The sequence below is a fragment of the Macaca nemestrina genome, chromosome 17 (assembly GCF_043159975.1).
Source record: "Macaca nemestrina isolate mMacNem1 chromosome 17, mMacNem.hap1, whole genome shotgun sequence".
Lineage (NCBI taxonomy): Eukaryota > Metazoa > Chordata > Mammalia > Primates > Cercopithecidae > Macaca > Macaca nemestrina.
The window spans coordinates 57737858-57752529 of record NC_092141.1 but is presented as its reverse complement, the minus strand read 5'-3'; the positions used below and the strand labels follow the sequence as shown (position 1 = coordinate 57752529).

The window sequence follows — 14672 nt, the reverse complement described above, 5'->3', positions numbered from 1 at the left end:
ATGGATCTGGGGTGGGGGAGGTAAGTGAAAAAAAAACAGCACAAAGCTAACATCTGTTAGATTTGTCCGTTGGGAAAACCAATAATCCTTCTTTTTGCCTAAGCCAGTTTTGGATGCCTCTTCTATCATTTGTACTGTAAGAGTCCTAAGAGTCCTAGGTGATATATAAATCTTATCAACTAGCTCTTACTGTAGTTATTGGTTATGTCTCAGCTTCCCTCCTGTATGTGAGCTCTCTGAGGATCAGGACTGTCTTTTATGTTTCTGTACATAGTAAGTGCTCAATAAATATTTGCTAAAGTGTGTTGAGCTGACTTCCAGGCAGAAGGAATGGCTCACACAAAGACAAAAGGCATGTTATACCATGGCACTTAGCTGCAAGGTGGGAAGCTGCATATATTCATCCTGAGCTGCTTCGCCACTGCTGTGAAAGCAGAGAAGGCTTGAGTCCCTGGAAAAGGAATTTGAGTAAGTGCATGGGAGGGTGGGAGGAAGCAGAGAGATGCCTGTCAGTGTTCCAGGCTGTGGACTTTGATGGCCAGCCAAGATGAGATTTTTCAGGGACAATGAGACATTTGTTTAGCAAACAAACCTAGGGCAGAACCTCAGTGTTAAAAGCTCTGTTAGAAGTCATCTGATAGAATTTCCAATATGTGACATCATAGTGTGGGGTTGAGGTGGGAGGGCAGGAGGGATGACTGTAAAGCACCGACATAAAGCTAGTGATCCAGTATAACATGCTAATACCTCGGGGGAAAGATAAATTGCAAGACAGGGTGAAAAAATTCAGGAAAGGGTTCTAATTGGCCTGGCCGAGTCCAATGCCTATCCCCTTCTACCAATCACAGGCCAGCGGGTCTCTTGCTTCTTTCTGTACCAGTTACTAGAAGAGGTGGGGGAAAGGTTGCTGGGAACACAGAAACTTTTGATATTTCTAACCATTCCTGTCAGGCTGGAGCCAGTATCTGAATCTTGTTTTTCACAGATGGCATTGCAAAGACAGCATACCAGAGGGATAGCTGAGGGTTCTCAGGGGCCATAAAATGCTACAGGCAAGAAAGATGTGGGTTTTCTTAAACAATTGGCTGAAAAAACAGAAGGAAGACAGTCAAACTTGGAATGTATTCTGGGCTTTCCAGCTATTGTGCCTTAAGGCAGTGGTTCTCAATGTGTGTTCTGGGGAGCCCTGGGAGATTCTGAGATTTCTTTCAGAGGGTCTTCAAGGTCAAAACTATTTTCATAATGATATAAGACGTTATTTGTTTATGTTACTGTCATTGACTCACCGGTGTTCAGTGGAGGAGAGTGAAATGTTCCAGGGGATGCCTGGCATGTGATGATGCTACAGACTGAATGCAGAAGCAGACACAGGAACCTAACTCTTCCAGGAAACCAGCCATCAAAGAAGTCCACAAGGATGGTAAACAGTGCCACTCTTCTATTTTTTTTTGAAAATAGTTACTTAGGCCAGGTGCAGTGGCTCACGCCTGTAATCCTAGCACTTTGGGAGGCCGAGGTCAGCAGATCACAAGGTCAGGAGATCGAGACCATCCTGGCTAACACGGTGAAACCCCGTCTCTGATAAAAATACAAAAAAATTACCCAGGTGTGGTGGTGGGCACCTGTAGTCCCAGCTACTCGGGAGGCTGAGGCAGGAGAATGGCATGAACCCGGGAGGTGGAGCTTGCAGTGAGCCAAGATTGTGCCACTGCCCTCCAGCCTGTACGACAGAGTGAGACTCCGTCTCAAAAAAAATAAAAAAAGTTACTTTACGTAAAAATAGATATTTATGTTAACATGCAATGAGTTTATTAGTTACTTTAATGATGAATTAATGTGTACATTTGTAGAGATTTCTCAGTTTAAATTTCTGATATGGCAAGTATTGATAGATGTTACCTATATAATCAAGAGCTCTTTGGGGTCCTTACTCATTTTTAAGACTGTGAAGGCATCCTGGGATTAAACAGTTTGAGAATCACTCACTGCCTTAGGGTAATGTTAAGTCCCTGGCAATGAGCGGGGGAAGGGGATTTACCTTTTTTCTGCTTGTATCTTCGTTTGCAGTAGTCTGTTTTAATACTGAAGTTGTATTGAATGCATGATAGTACTTGTCATCCTGTGGAGATAGCCCGATGGAGACAGGAGAATGTGCAGCGAGTAGTGGAAAGATCATGCATGAAATTTAGTCAGACAGTCCTGCCTTTAACTTAAAGTTCCTCTGGGCAAGTGATTGTGATCAAATTACTTACTATTTCTGAACTGCAATTTCTCATCGGTAAAATGTAGATGGTAACAGCTACCCAACTGACCGAAATTTTATGGAGATTAAATGAGGTGTTTGTGAAACCATCGAACCTGTTGCCAGGTACATAACAGGTGCCCATAAATATTAGCCCCCCTTCCTCCCTCTCAGGGTGCTCCAAGCTCAGTCCTTTTAGAGTCTCCAATAGGAATTCTTGTCTGAAGTGGTTCACAAACATAGTTCAGCCTGGTCTCTGGCCTTTCCCTGTCCCATAAGTCTTTTGTCCCTAAAGTATCAGTTCTCTGGCTCATGGATCCCCTTTTTTTTGCAACATCAGAACCACTGAATTCCATTTCCTGGGTTTGCTTACTCTTGGTGGATATAGTGAAAGCACAGGGGAATTTTGTAGATAGATACACCATCAGTGGATTTTTTTTTTTTTTTACGAACACACCCTTCTTTTCTTTTGGGATCAGAAGTGGCTTGAAGGGGAGAGGAAAAGGCCCCAGTCAGAGAGTTACCTAGCAACTGTTGGAACTCAGGTGAAATCTGCTAATTAGATTGATGTGGAGTGTGGTCGGAGAGAAGTTGCCTAGCAACCAGCAGTCTCTTGGACCTTACTGCAGATTTTGGTGGACAGTATCCATACTCCCTCGAGAAGGGCTTCCCCAAAGTTGCTTTGCACATGGAAATTTCCACCCAAATTTATCCATCCTGCTCTCTCTTTCTTTCTCTCTCTCTTTTTCTCCTCTTCCCCTCTTTTCCCTTTTCCTCTGGATCAATCAATAAACCAGGCAGCTAAAAGAAAGTTGAACTTTTTGGGGACACCACTAGGTCTGGTGGAAAGACCATGAGTTCTGGAGTCAAATAAATCTGGATTTCAAACCCATTCTGTCACTTATTGGCTCTATCAGTTAGATCAGTTACCTCATCTAAGAGTCAGTTTGTTCATCTATGAAATAGGAGATAACAGAGCCAAGGTCAGAAGGCTACTGTGAGGCTTACATTAGGTAAGACCCAGAGTGCCTGACATATAGCAATACTCACTAAACATTACTTCCTTCTATCCACTCTCTTTGCATATTAAGTATTACAGACTCTGTATGGAATCAATCAGAAGAATTAATATATTAGAAATGCATGCCTAAAACATAAATGTTACAGAGGTATAGACTGTGGTCATTAGTATATAATATCATATTTTATATAAGTATATATAAACCACTTTTACCCGTTCTTCAAAACTAGACATTTAGACAATGGAAAAAGGGAATGAAATATGTTTGGACATTGGTGAAGTTTTGTTTTGTTTTGTTTTGTTTTCATCCTGCCCATGGAAGATGCTGTCAGATCATGAGTGTTTTAACATCAGAAACATAAGGATGCTGCGGTAGACTGAACAGTGGCTCCTCAAAGATGTTCACGTCCCAATCTACAGAACCTGTGAACATGTTGCTTTACATGGCAGGGAGATTTTGCAGCCTTGATTAAATTAAGGGTCATGAGATGAGATTATCCTGAGTCCTTATTATAGGGCCCTTATAGGGAAAAGAAGGGGGCAGGAGAGGCAGGAGGAGGTGACAGAAGCAGAGATCCAAGAAAAGGGAGATTTGAAGATGTTACGCTGTGGGTTCTGAAGAAGAAAGGGTCACAAGTTAAGGAACACAGGTGGCCTCTGGAAGCTGGGATGGCAAGGGAGCCAATCACTCTTAGAGCCTCCAGAGTGAACACAGCCCGGCCAGCGCCTTGATGTGTTAGCCCAGTGAAATCCATTTTGGACTTCTGATCTCTAGAACTGTAACATAATAAGTGCGTGTTGTTTTTAAGCTACTAAATTTGTGACAGTCCAGGAGTTTGAGACTGGCTTGCCCAACATGGTGAAACCTGTCTCTACTAAAACTACAAAAATCAGCTGGTTGAAGTGGCATGTGCCTGTCATCCCAGCTGCTCAGGAGGCTGAGGCAGGAGAATCACTTGAACCTGGGAGGCAGAGGTTGCGGTGAGCTGAGATAGTGTCACTGCACTCCAGCCTGAGTAACAGAGCAAGGCTCAAAAAAAAAGAAAAAAGAAAAAAGAAAAAAGAAAAAAACCCCCAAAACCAAAACCAAACCTAAACAAAAAACCCTCCAAAAATAGTGACAATCTCTCACAGCAGCAACAGGAAACGAATACAGATGACTTTGAGTGTTTGCTTGGGGCTTAGACGTCTGGAAACTTGACCCCACTGTGCTCCTATGATGCCCTTGACTAGTTGAGGCAATGTTTTTCCACCTGTTCATTGAAGGGATTGGATTAAACTGGCATCTCTGTTGGGCCCCTTCCAGTATGGCCCTTGTATGGTCTATGCTCCAGGACCTTACAGTGGAGACAGTTGGAGTGAGAAATGAAACAGTGTTGCTAGGTTCTTTGGAGGGCTTGTGTTCATTCAACAAACTGGTACTTAATAGGAACCAGGTGCTGTGCTAATTGCTGGGAATATAAAGACAAATAACCTGCTTTTGCCCTTGCAGAAATCAGAGTCCAGTGGGAGAGGGAGTGAGAAGGGATAACACACTAGCACCGGGCCAGGGTTTCCAGGGTGGTGGGGGCAGGACTAAGGCTCCTGACTAGTGTGAAGGTGAAACTCCCCAGAAGCAAAGAATAAACAATGCTTAGCAGGAAGGGAGATGAGTGAAGGTGATTTCCCAGGCAGAGCCTCTGCAAAGGCAGGAAGGCACAGGATGTGGGGTGCCTGGGTTACAGCAAAGAGGAAATCAGGCTGTTTGAGTGGGGGAGGGAGTAGTGAACACAGGCTGGGAGTCAGAACCTGGGGGGCCTCATCAGCCACTCTGAGGGCAGTGGGGAGCCCCTAAAAGGTTCTCCTTGGGGCATGGCAAGATGCCTTCTTGTGCTGTGATTATTTTTCACTTTGGTATTTTAAAGCTAGAGAGGCTTTGGGATATAGAGCCTTGCCAGCAAATTACTTACTATTATATTGGGGATATTAAATAATGCAAAGACTTAGAGAAAAATTTGTCAGAGTATTAACTCTGGAGTTAAACTACCTGGCCTTAAATCTTGGTTCTATCACTTGCTAACTATATGACTCTGGGCAAACTGCTCAGCCCCTTTAGGCGCCTCAGTTTCCTCACCTATAAAATGGGGATGATTGTGGAATTACCTCAGAGAATTAAATGAATATAATAAAGTGCTTAGAACACTGCCTAGAACACAGTACATGTTCTGTAAGTCTTTGCTGTTATAATTTCTGATAAGACCACAAACATTAGGATTTTTTTCTGACATGAGCCTCAGTAGCACACTGTTTGGTGTGACGAAGGTGGTTCTCTTAGACTGTGTCCAAGGGAGCTTGTTACTGCATGTGGCCAGGTTAACAAGGTGAACCTTGTTAAAACTCCAATTCTTGTTCAACTCTGTCTGGCAGCAAAGACTCCAAGGAGACCATTAAAGTGACACTCTGGGGTATTTCAGGAATGTTCTCTGTATCTTGGTGTCCCCAGCTGAATAGGCCTGGCAGTGTTGCCCATAGCAAAACTTGCACGGAGGCCGAACTTCATCTTTGGTTTCCTCTGCTCTCCCTTGACAGGTTCTGCCAGGCTGTTTGACCTTAGGCAAGTCATTCTACCTTTTGGAGGCTTAGCTTTCTTGCCCATGAACAGGGGCCAATGATAAAACCAGTCTTGATCTAACTCAGGAAAGTGTTCATTCACTATATTAGTGGCCTATGGCTGCGTTATTACACCAAAATGTAGTGGCTTAAAACAACAAACATTTTATTATCTCTCGGTATCTGTTGGTCAGGAATCTGGGCACAGCCTAGCTGGGTACTTCTGGCTTTGGGTCTCTCATGAGATTGTAATCAAGCTGTGGGCCAAGACTGCAGTCATCTTAAGGCTCAACTTCAAGTTCACTCGCATACCCTTAGTTCCTGTCTGCTGGGGCTGCCATAACAAAATACCACAGACTGGGTGGCTTACACCACAGGAATTTATTTTCTCACAGTTCTGGAGCCTGGAAGTCCAAGATTAAGGGGCTGGCAGAGTTGGTGAATCCTGAGGCCTCTATCCTTGGCTTGCAGATGGCTGCCTTCTTGCTGTGTCCTCATGTGGCCTTTTCTCTGTGCCTGTGCATCCCTGGGATCTCTTCCCGTTCTTATAGGGACACCAGTTCTACTGGATTAGACCCCACCCTCATGTCCTCATTTAACCTTAATTACCTCTTTGAAGGCCCTATCTCCAAATGTAGTCACATTGGGGCCTAGGGCTCCAACGTATGAATTTTGGGGGAACACAACTTGGGCCATAGTAGTTTTTCACCACACAGGCCTCTCCATGAACTGCTGAGTGTTCTCGTGACAGAGATGCTGGTGATGCATGGGAGAATCTGAAAGTACTCCCAAATGTCCTTGTATAACCCAATCTTGAAAAGGACCTTTATCATGTTGACTTCCATCACTTATGCTGTATTCTATTTGTAAGAACAGAGTTGCTCAGTCCAGCTTGGACTCAAGGAGGGGAAATACCATAAGGGGATGGGTTCCATGAGGAGAGATCACTGGGAGCCATCCTAGAGGTCACCTATCACAGCCATGCATTCACACAGTGCAAATTTACTGAGTGCCTGCTATGTACCCCCGGTGACACAACAGCAAGTAAGACAGACACAGTTCTATATCTCCCAGAGCTTGTATTCTGGTAGGGGAGATAGGCTACATACATACTGACAGAGCAGGAGCACCGTCATCTCAGATAAACACTGCTACTTTAAGTTCCAGCTCCCTTTCTAGCCTCATGCATTTCAAGGAAATAACTACTAACAACAAGCAACCAGAAAGAGCAGACAGTAAAACACAGATAAGACAGCTTGGGCACAGAGGGAGGTAGGGGGAGAGTCTCTTGGGTAACTGCCAAACTTCACCCTCATACGGTGGGCCCCAGTGAAAGTGGGCCTTAATAAGCACATTCCTTTCCCTTCAGGTGCACTAAGATAGGGAAGCTAAAAGTAGACTCAGGGGTATGTCTGCAGCTGCAGAAAGATGTATGAGAACAGACACAAAACTCTCCTTCCCAGAGAAGCACAACAAAGAGACACAGAAGCAGTCCAAACCTCTGAGAAACTCTCCCACCCTGAATCCTTAAAAACCCTTAGTTTGTAAGAGAGTGGGCTCTGACCTAACTCGGCCAGAAGCCACTCTCAGGTTTGGTTTCTCTAAAATAAACCTGTCCTTGACTGTTGAGCCACCTTTCATGTTTCTTTCCTCTTTCTTTAATTCTTAACACATACCGGGTGCTAGATTTATCTAGATAAATAAATAAAGATATAAATATAGATCTCTATGTATTTAGGTTCAGGTAGTGATCAGTGCTCTGGAGGAATACAGAGCAGGATGAGGATGGTGTAATGGAGACAAAGTTGTGTCTATTGAAACAGCCTCTGACAGCTTCTCTGATGGGGCCACAGAACCCTGCCGTAAGGGAGGGGAGGGCAGATACCTGGAAGGAAGAAGAGCTTGTGCTGCTTTGTTGTTAGAACAAATCAAAATTACATGCTTGAAAGTGCCTTGTAAATGGACAAGTGTTATGCAGCTGTAAGGTGTTGTTGTTATTATTGTTGACAGTTTTCATTGACCGCCCATCCCATACACTCTTATCCAGTCTGCCTCATTAAGGGATTAGCTGATCAATGCTTAGAAGGTTATTTGTCCAGAGTAATTGCGTTTTTTTTTTTTTTCCCCATGTAGTGGGGGGTTTTTGTTGTTTCTTCTGATTATATAGTGATACATGCTCATTGTAAGCAAAATTCAAACAATACAGGCAATTAAAATTTCAAAGGAGATACTTGCAACCTGGAAAGATTTGACTAAGCAAGAGAATTAAAATGTATCACATGCCATGTCCTAGAGGCTGCTTTAGGTGAAATATCTCAGGTGCCTGTCATCCTCTTGGTTTTCCCAATGGGGAAGTTGGTGGTCTGGTATGCAGGGACTGGCCCAGGCCACCGTGCTGGAATTCAGACCCGGGTGGACTCTACCCAAGTACCGGCTGCTTTCTCTACATCGTGATGCCCTCCATGGATGGATATTCACAGATAAGGGCATGGGCGAAATGTTTTCAGCTTGCAGATGAACAAGAGACTTGCCAGTGCCCCTCAGCATTGATCTTCTGCCCCCTCAGCATTGATCTTCTGCCCCCTCAGCATGGTTCCTGCATTTTGGGAAAGGAGATTGGAGGAAATGGCAATAGGACATTTAGGTTTTACACCTGTTTTCTGGCTCAGATGGCCTAGTGGGTATTATCCCTGTTAAGATGTTTTCTGTTACTGTTCTTAGAAAAAGACAGAAGTAAATTCTCCTAGTGAGGGTGGGGTGCTCACACTACTGGTAAGTGATCTTGTCATTAAACTATAAGACCTTCTAATAGGGAACACGAGCTTGACTTTACCAAATCACCTAGACTATTAGCCACACACTTCTTTCTTTTGAAATAATAACGGCTATTAGTTATTGACCCTATACTGTGTACCAGGCCCTGTTCTAAACACTTTTAAATAATTAATTAAATCACAAAAACTTAGAAGTAAAACTTCAGCCTTATAGGGTAGATGTACATTTAACTTATTAAGAAACTGCCAAACAGTTCTCCAAAGTTGGTTACACCGTTTTACATTCTTACCAATAAGTACGAGAGTTCTGGTTACTCAACATCCTCTTCAATGGTGTCTATCTTTTCTATTACACGATGTCTATCTTTTTCATTTTATCAATTTAAGCAGGTATGTAGTGGTAGTTTATCATGGTTTAAATTTCTCGGAAGATTGATGATGTTGAATATTTTCTCATGTGCTCATTACTTGTGTAATTCATTTTTAAATCTTTCTAATAGTTATTAATAAATAATTTAAGACTATGAATTTTCCTCTAAGTATGGGTTTAGCCATATCCCAAAGAGTTTGAAAAGAAGTGATCTAATTTTTGTTAGCCCTAAATAATTTATCTTTTTTGTTTTTTTCTTTTTAGAGACCAAGGTCTTGCTCTTTCACCTAGGCTGGAGTGCCGTAGTGTGATTATAGCTCACTGCAGCCTTGAACTTCTGGGCTCAAGCTATATTTACATCTCAATCTACTGAGCACCTGGGACTACAGGCATGCACCACCACATCTGGCTAATTTTTTAATTTCTATTTTTTTAGAGATGGGATCTTACTTTGTTGCCCAGGCTGACCTAAAACTCCTGAGTCCAAGCGATCCTCCCACCTTATCCTCCCAAGTAGCTGGGATTACAGGCTTCAGCCTGGCAATTTTGTCATTTTATTTCTAATAATTAAAAAAAATTCCCAAGTTATTTAAAGGATAATTTTCAGGTTTTCCCAATGATTACAATTTTTTGTTTGCTTATCTGTTAATTATTAGCTTCTGAATTTGTTTAATTATAGTCAATTAGCATGACCTGTAAAATACTAACTTTTTAGAAAAAAACATATGTGGCCAAGTACATGATCCCTATTTTTAAATCTTCTATGGGAATAAAGAATATATTTTCCTTTTTAGTGTACATGGTTCTCTTTCTACATATCTATTAAACCAGGATTGATAATTATGCTGCCAAAATGATGTCTATACTCGTTCCTTCTTTTGTCTGTTTAATCTACAAAATTTGAAGAGCGGTGTTTTGGATTCTCACTGTGCTTTTTTTTTTTTAATTGAATTTGCTTTGCATTTCTAGAGACTTTACCTTGTAGATTGTTCACTGCATACATTTTCATGACTATAGCTACTTCTTCACGGAGTGCCCTTTTATCATTAAGAATATCCTGCCTTTAAACTGTTTAAATTTTTGGCCTAACATTCTATTCTTAGCCCTTAATATCTCTACCCATGTTTCTTTTTGTTTGCTTTTATCTGATATATGTTTGCTCATCCAATTGTTTTCACCTTTCCTGTGTCATTTTGTTTTAGGTCCACCTATTATAAATTGCATATAATTGGATTTTTGTTTTTCCAACCCATCCCCAAGGACCTATATCATTTCAAAGTGGAATTTAACCCTCTCACATGAATTTGGCATCCAGGAGGTTTGGTCTCACTCCTGCCATTTAATTTTATGCTTTCTTTTTATTATACTTTCTATTGGTTCCCTCATTTCTGCTTTACTTATTTTGTTGATACAGTTGATTCCTTTTTCTTCATCTCCAGTGAATTAGAGTTCTAATATGAATTCATATTCTACTTGTGTTTACATTTAATATACGTAGTTAAATATATGTCTCCAACAATTACACAAATGAAATAGTGATCACGTCCCTCCAGTTTTGCCAAAATAATTTGGAATTTTAATTTTATGTTAACTTTTTTCTTAGAGCATGCCTCTTATAGTTTAAGAATCCATTTAAACTTCCATTGCAATTTCAAGTCCCACTTCTATCATTTAGATTTAATTATTAAGAAATATTTATTCAATTGAATTACATGTGGGCATTTTTGGTTTCTTTGTTCATCTGTTTAAGGACAGGGACCATTAAAAAAAAAAGTTTTCTATATTTTCCCACAGCCTTACACATGGTAAGCAATTCACTACTATGATGTTGGGGACACAACATTGGCCCTCAAGTTTGACCTATTTTTGCCCCAGCTTTGCACCTTCTTAGTCACCTGAGCTTAACTAACATTACTGACCATTGGCTTCCTTAACTCTGAGATGGGTGTTATAAAGTTTTGGTGCCGCAAAAGAAATAGCACTCGAATATAAATTTTTTTTTAAAAAATTCTCAGTCAGACAATGTACTTCTATAGAGGGGTGCACCCTTACAGATGGAGCAATGGTGAGCGCACAAGGGAGGGGAAAGGGTTCTTATCCCTGAGGCCCGCGGCCCCTGCTGCTGTGCCATTCCCCTATTGGCTAGGGAGAGACCACACAGGCTGAACTAATTCCAATTGGCTAATTTAAAGAGAGTGACGGGGTGAGTGGTTTAGCGGGAAAAAATGGTTATGCAGGGTGGGTGGAGAATGAGTCAGGGCCGAGCAGGTAGCAGGTAATTGGAATGTCAGGGTGGAGCAGGTGATTGAAATGAGTCAGGGTCGAGCAGTAATCGAAAAAGGTTGCTTTAGGAGGAAGTTTAAAAGTAGAAGGCAAAGAATTGAACATACTGACAATGTTGATTCTTTGAAAAGAAATTTAGAACTCATAACTAACAGCATAACTTGGCAGGCTAGTTAATGAAGTTAAGAGGATCAAATCTGTAAGAATTCTGAGCATCAGCTTGTGCAGCTGAAACCGCCTTTGCAAAATAATGACTGAGACAGTAAAAGAGACCTAACTTAACCGACTCCATCTTGCTTCTAACCCTTAAGCTGCGCTATTCCTTCTTGGGTGTAGGCTGAACTAACTTAGAGAGGAACTTAGTTTCCAGTTTAAAACAAAGACGATGGCAGCGCTTTCCCAAAACAAACCTCCTTCCTGCCTGGGCACTAGACTGCCTTTGTAGGACTAATAAATTAGCCACAAGATTATAAATTATGGTTTAGGAATCATGTGGCTGGAGGCTACAAGATTCTGAGCCTCCCTAAACTGCTCCTAAGATCACTGCTTGAGATATTTTGCAGACCCTGCACTTGATGGATCAGCTGACACCACCCAGATTGATAAACTGGCTCATCTGATCTTCTGGCCGCCACCCAGGAACTGACTCAGCACAAGAGGACAGCTTCAGCTTCCTATAATTTCATCTCCTACCTAACCAATCAGCACTCCTGGCTCACTGGCTTTTCCCCACCCACCAAGCTGTCCTGAAAAACTGTGATCCTTCCAGTAATAATAAAACTCCGGTCTCCCGCACAGCAGGCTCTGCAGTGAATTACTTTCTCTATTGCAATTCCCCTGTCTTGATGTATCAGCTGTGTCTAGGCAGCGGGCAAGGTGAACACATTGGGCAGTTAGGCAGCTGCTGGATGAACAAATAAATTGGTGGAAAAAGAAGAAAAACAGTGAGTCAAAGTTTACAGACTCTGAGTTGCGTCCTGGATGCGAAGACCACTTCCTGGAGTTTTTGCTACCTTTGCTTTTCAGCTGAAAGTATTTTGGTTGAGCTCAGCCAGAAAGTGGCTGCAGATAGTAGGTGGAGATGCTGGGGAATGTGTGGGGTTTTGCTATTTTCTAAGCTCTAGATGTACAGCCAGGGGAGCCCCTATGCAAGACTCAGCCTGCTCACCACGTGGGGTGCTGTGCAGTCATATTTACCAGCAGTCGACCCGGTAGGGAGCCTCAGAAGGGTGAGTTGGACTTGGCAAGGGCATGCTTGGCTTCTGGGGAGTTTGCTTGCGCAGTCAGATTGATTTCTGCTCCCCTGTGACCAGAGGACACCGGTGTTTATCTTTGTCCCCTCTCCACCCTTTGTCTGCCTGACCCCTTGGCTCCCTTTTTAATGCTACTTTAAAATTTTAAGGTTTTCCTTTATTAAATATCACAGAATTTTTTTTTCATGTTTTCTTCTTTTTTTAAAATCTGGGAGCTTACCACCCAATCTGGCCCAGCTTGATGTTTTTTTGCTTTGTATTTTCACAAGGATGAGATAAGTCCCCATGATCTCTCCTGGCTTTTTTGCTGGTGTTGCTTGTTAACTCGACGAACTCTCGGCCTTTTCTTTGCTTCTTTCTCTGGCATTTCTGCCAAAGTGGTTCTGAATGTTCAAGGCCTGAGTGAGGTTGAGCTAGATTTGCTCTTAAATGTGCCTCATCCAAGGCTTCCCTTCACACCCATGCTGGGCTTAGTACCAAGGGGCGGTCCATCCATTGCCCTATCTGAGATCCCTTCCCCACTGTAACTAACTTTTTAGTTTGAATTTTCAGGAAAGTTGCAAAGATAGTACAGAATTCCCAAATACCCTTCATCCAGCTTGCCTTGCTCTTAACCTTTTTTGGTACAATGCTATTAATTACAGACTTTAGAATTCACCGGCTTTTCCACGAATGTCTTTTTTTCTGTTCCAGTATCCAACCTGGGATCCCACATTGTGTGTAGTTGATAGAGGTCCTTAGCTTCCTCCCATCCGTGACAGTGTCTCAGTGTTTTATTGCTTGTCATGATCTTGAAAGTTTCAAAGAGTGCCCCATTTTAGAATATGGGAACACAAGCTTTACTGCATTTGGAAAGGAGGAAGAGCAATGTATTAATGACTTTCTGCCTTCTCAGTGGAAGTCTGCTCTTGTCTAAGCCATTTTTCTGGTAGCAGCATCAATACTCTCAGAAGCCTTTTTTTTGGCGGGGGGGGGGGGGTGGACAGAGTTTTGCTTGTTACCCAGGCTGGTGTGCAGTGGCATGATTTTAGCTCACTGCAACCTCCACCTCCCGGGTTCAAGCGATTCTCTTGCCTCAGCCTCCTGAGTAGCTGGGACTACAGGCGTGCACCACTACTCCTGGCTAATTTTTTTTTTTTTTGTATTTTTAGCAGAGGTGGGGTTTTGCCATGTTGGCCTGGCTGGTCTTGAACTCCTGACCTCAGTTGATCCACCTGCCTTGGCCTCCCAAAGTACTGGGATTACAGGGATGAGCCACCGTGCCTGGCCTCAGAAGCTTTTTATAAAGCAGTTGGGGCGATGAATTTTCTTCCCCATCCAGAAGTTTGACTAGGTGATAGGTAACTTCTTTTTTTTTTTTAATTTCCATAGGTTATCGGGGAACAGGTGGTGTTTGGTTACATGAGTAAGTTCTTTAGGGGTGATTTGTGAGATTTTGGTGCACCCATCACCTGGGCAGTGTACACTGTACCATATTTGTAGACTTTTATCTGCATGACCCTGACTTAGTATATAAACAAGAAGTGGATGGAGTCGACAGGTTAATGATGCCCCTAGGTAATGTCATATATGGTTGTGCCCACATTCCTTATTGGCACATAGCTGAGCTAGAATTTACAAAAACTAGCATTTGTTAATTTTTTTTGACAGGGGCCATCCCTCTAGCACCTGGGAGCACATATTCCGTCCCATCCCTGCACTCTTGCTCGTCCCGTTTCTTATTTCTGCCACTGCAGCGATGCAAAGTCTAAATTAGAGCACTAGCAATGGCAGTCCAGATGTCACGACTCAAAAGACCAAGAACAGACAGAACCATCTTTATCTGAGTGTGACACCTGGGTGTGTCTCAGCCGAGGGAACCCCCAGACTCCCCCACATCAGAACACTGGGAAGTCTGGTTACAGTGAATATTGAGGACCCCTTCAGGGATGCGAGGATACAGCAAAGGACCACACTGGGAGGGGGATGGAGAAGGGGAAAGGCATGAGCAACAAATCTTCTTCCCATTCAGATCCAATGTGTGTGGACAGGTGTCTCAGGGCTGGCTGAGCTACCCCTTTCTCTATGGTTTTCTGCCTCCCTAAAGGCATCTCTGGCTGGCTGCTCAGGAAAGGGAGGCCCTAGAGTAGATGACTGACCT

At 42.7% G+C, this 14672-nt stretch overlaps 1 long non-coding RNA gene across 3 annotated transcripts; it reads left to right on the top strand.

The window, feature by feature from the left end:
- Nucleotides 1-699: 699 nt before the first annotated feature.
- LOC105472405 (uncharacterized) lies at nucleotides 700-12179 on the top strand. 3 transcript variants are annotated; one of them, XR_011615756.1, is made up of 4 exons: nucleotides 700-892; nucleotides 986-1169; nucleotides 1297-1420; nucleotides 11843-12179. It is a non-coding gene; the product is annotated as an uncharacterized lncRNA (long non-coding RNA). The 3 variants fall into 3 exon arrangements; XR_011615757.1 differs by having other exon boundaries at nucleotides 986-1052; nucleotides 11843-12174; XR_981560.2 differs by having other exon boundaries at nucleotides 700-1169; nucleotides 11843-12170.
- Nucleotides 12180-14672: the final 2493 nt, after the last annotated feature.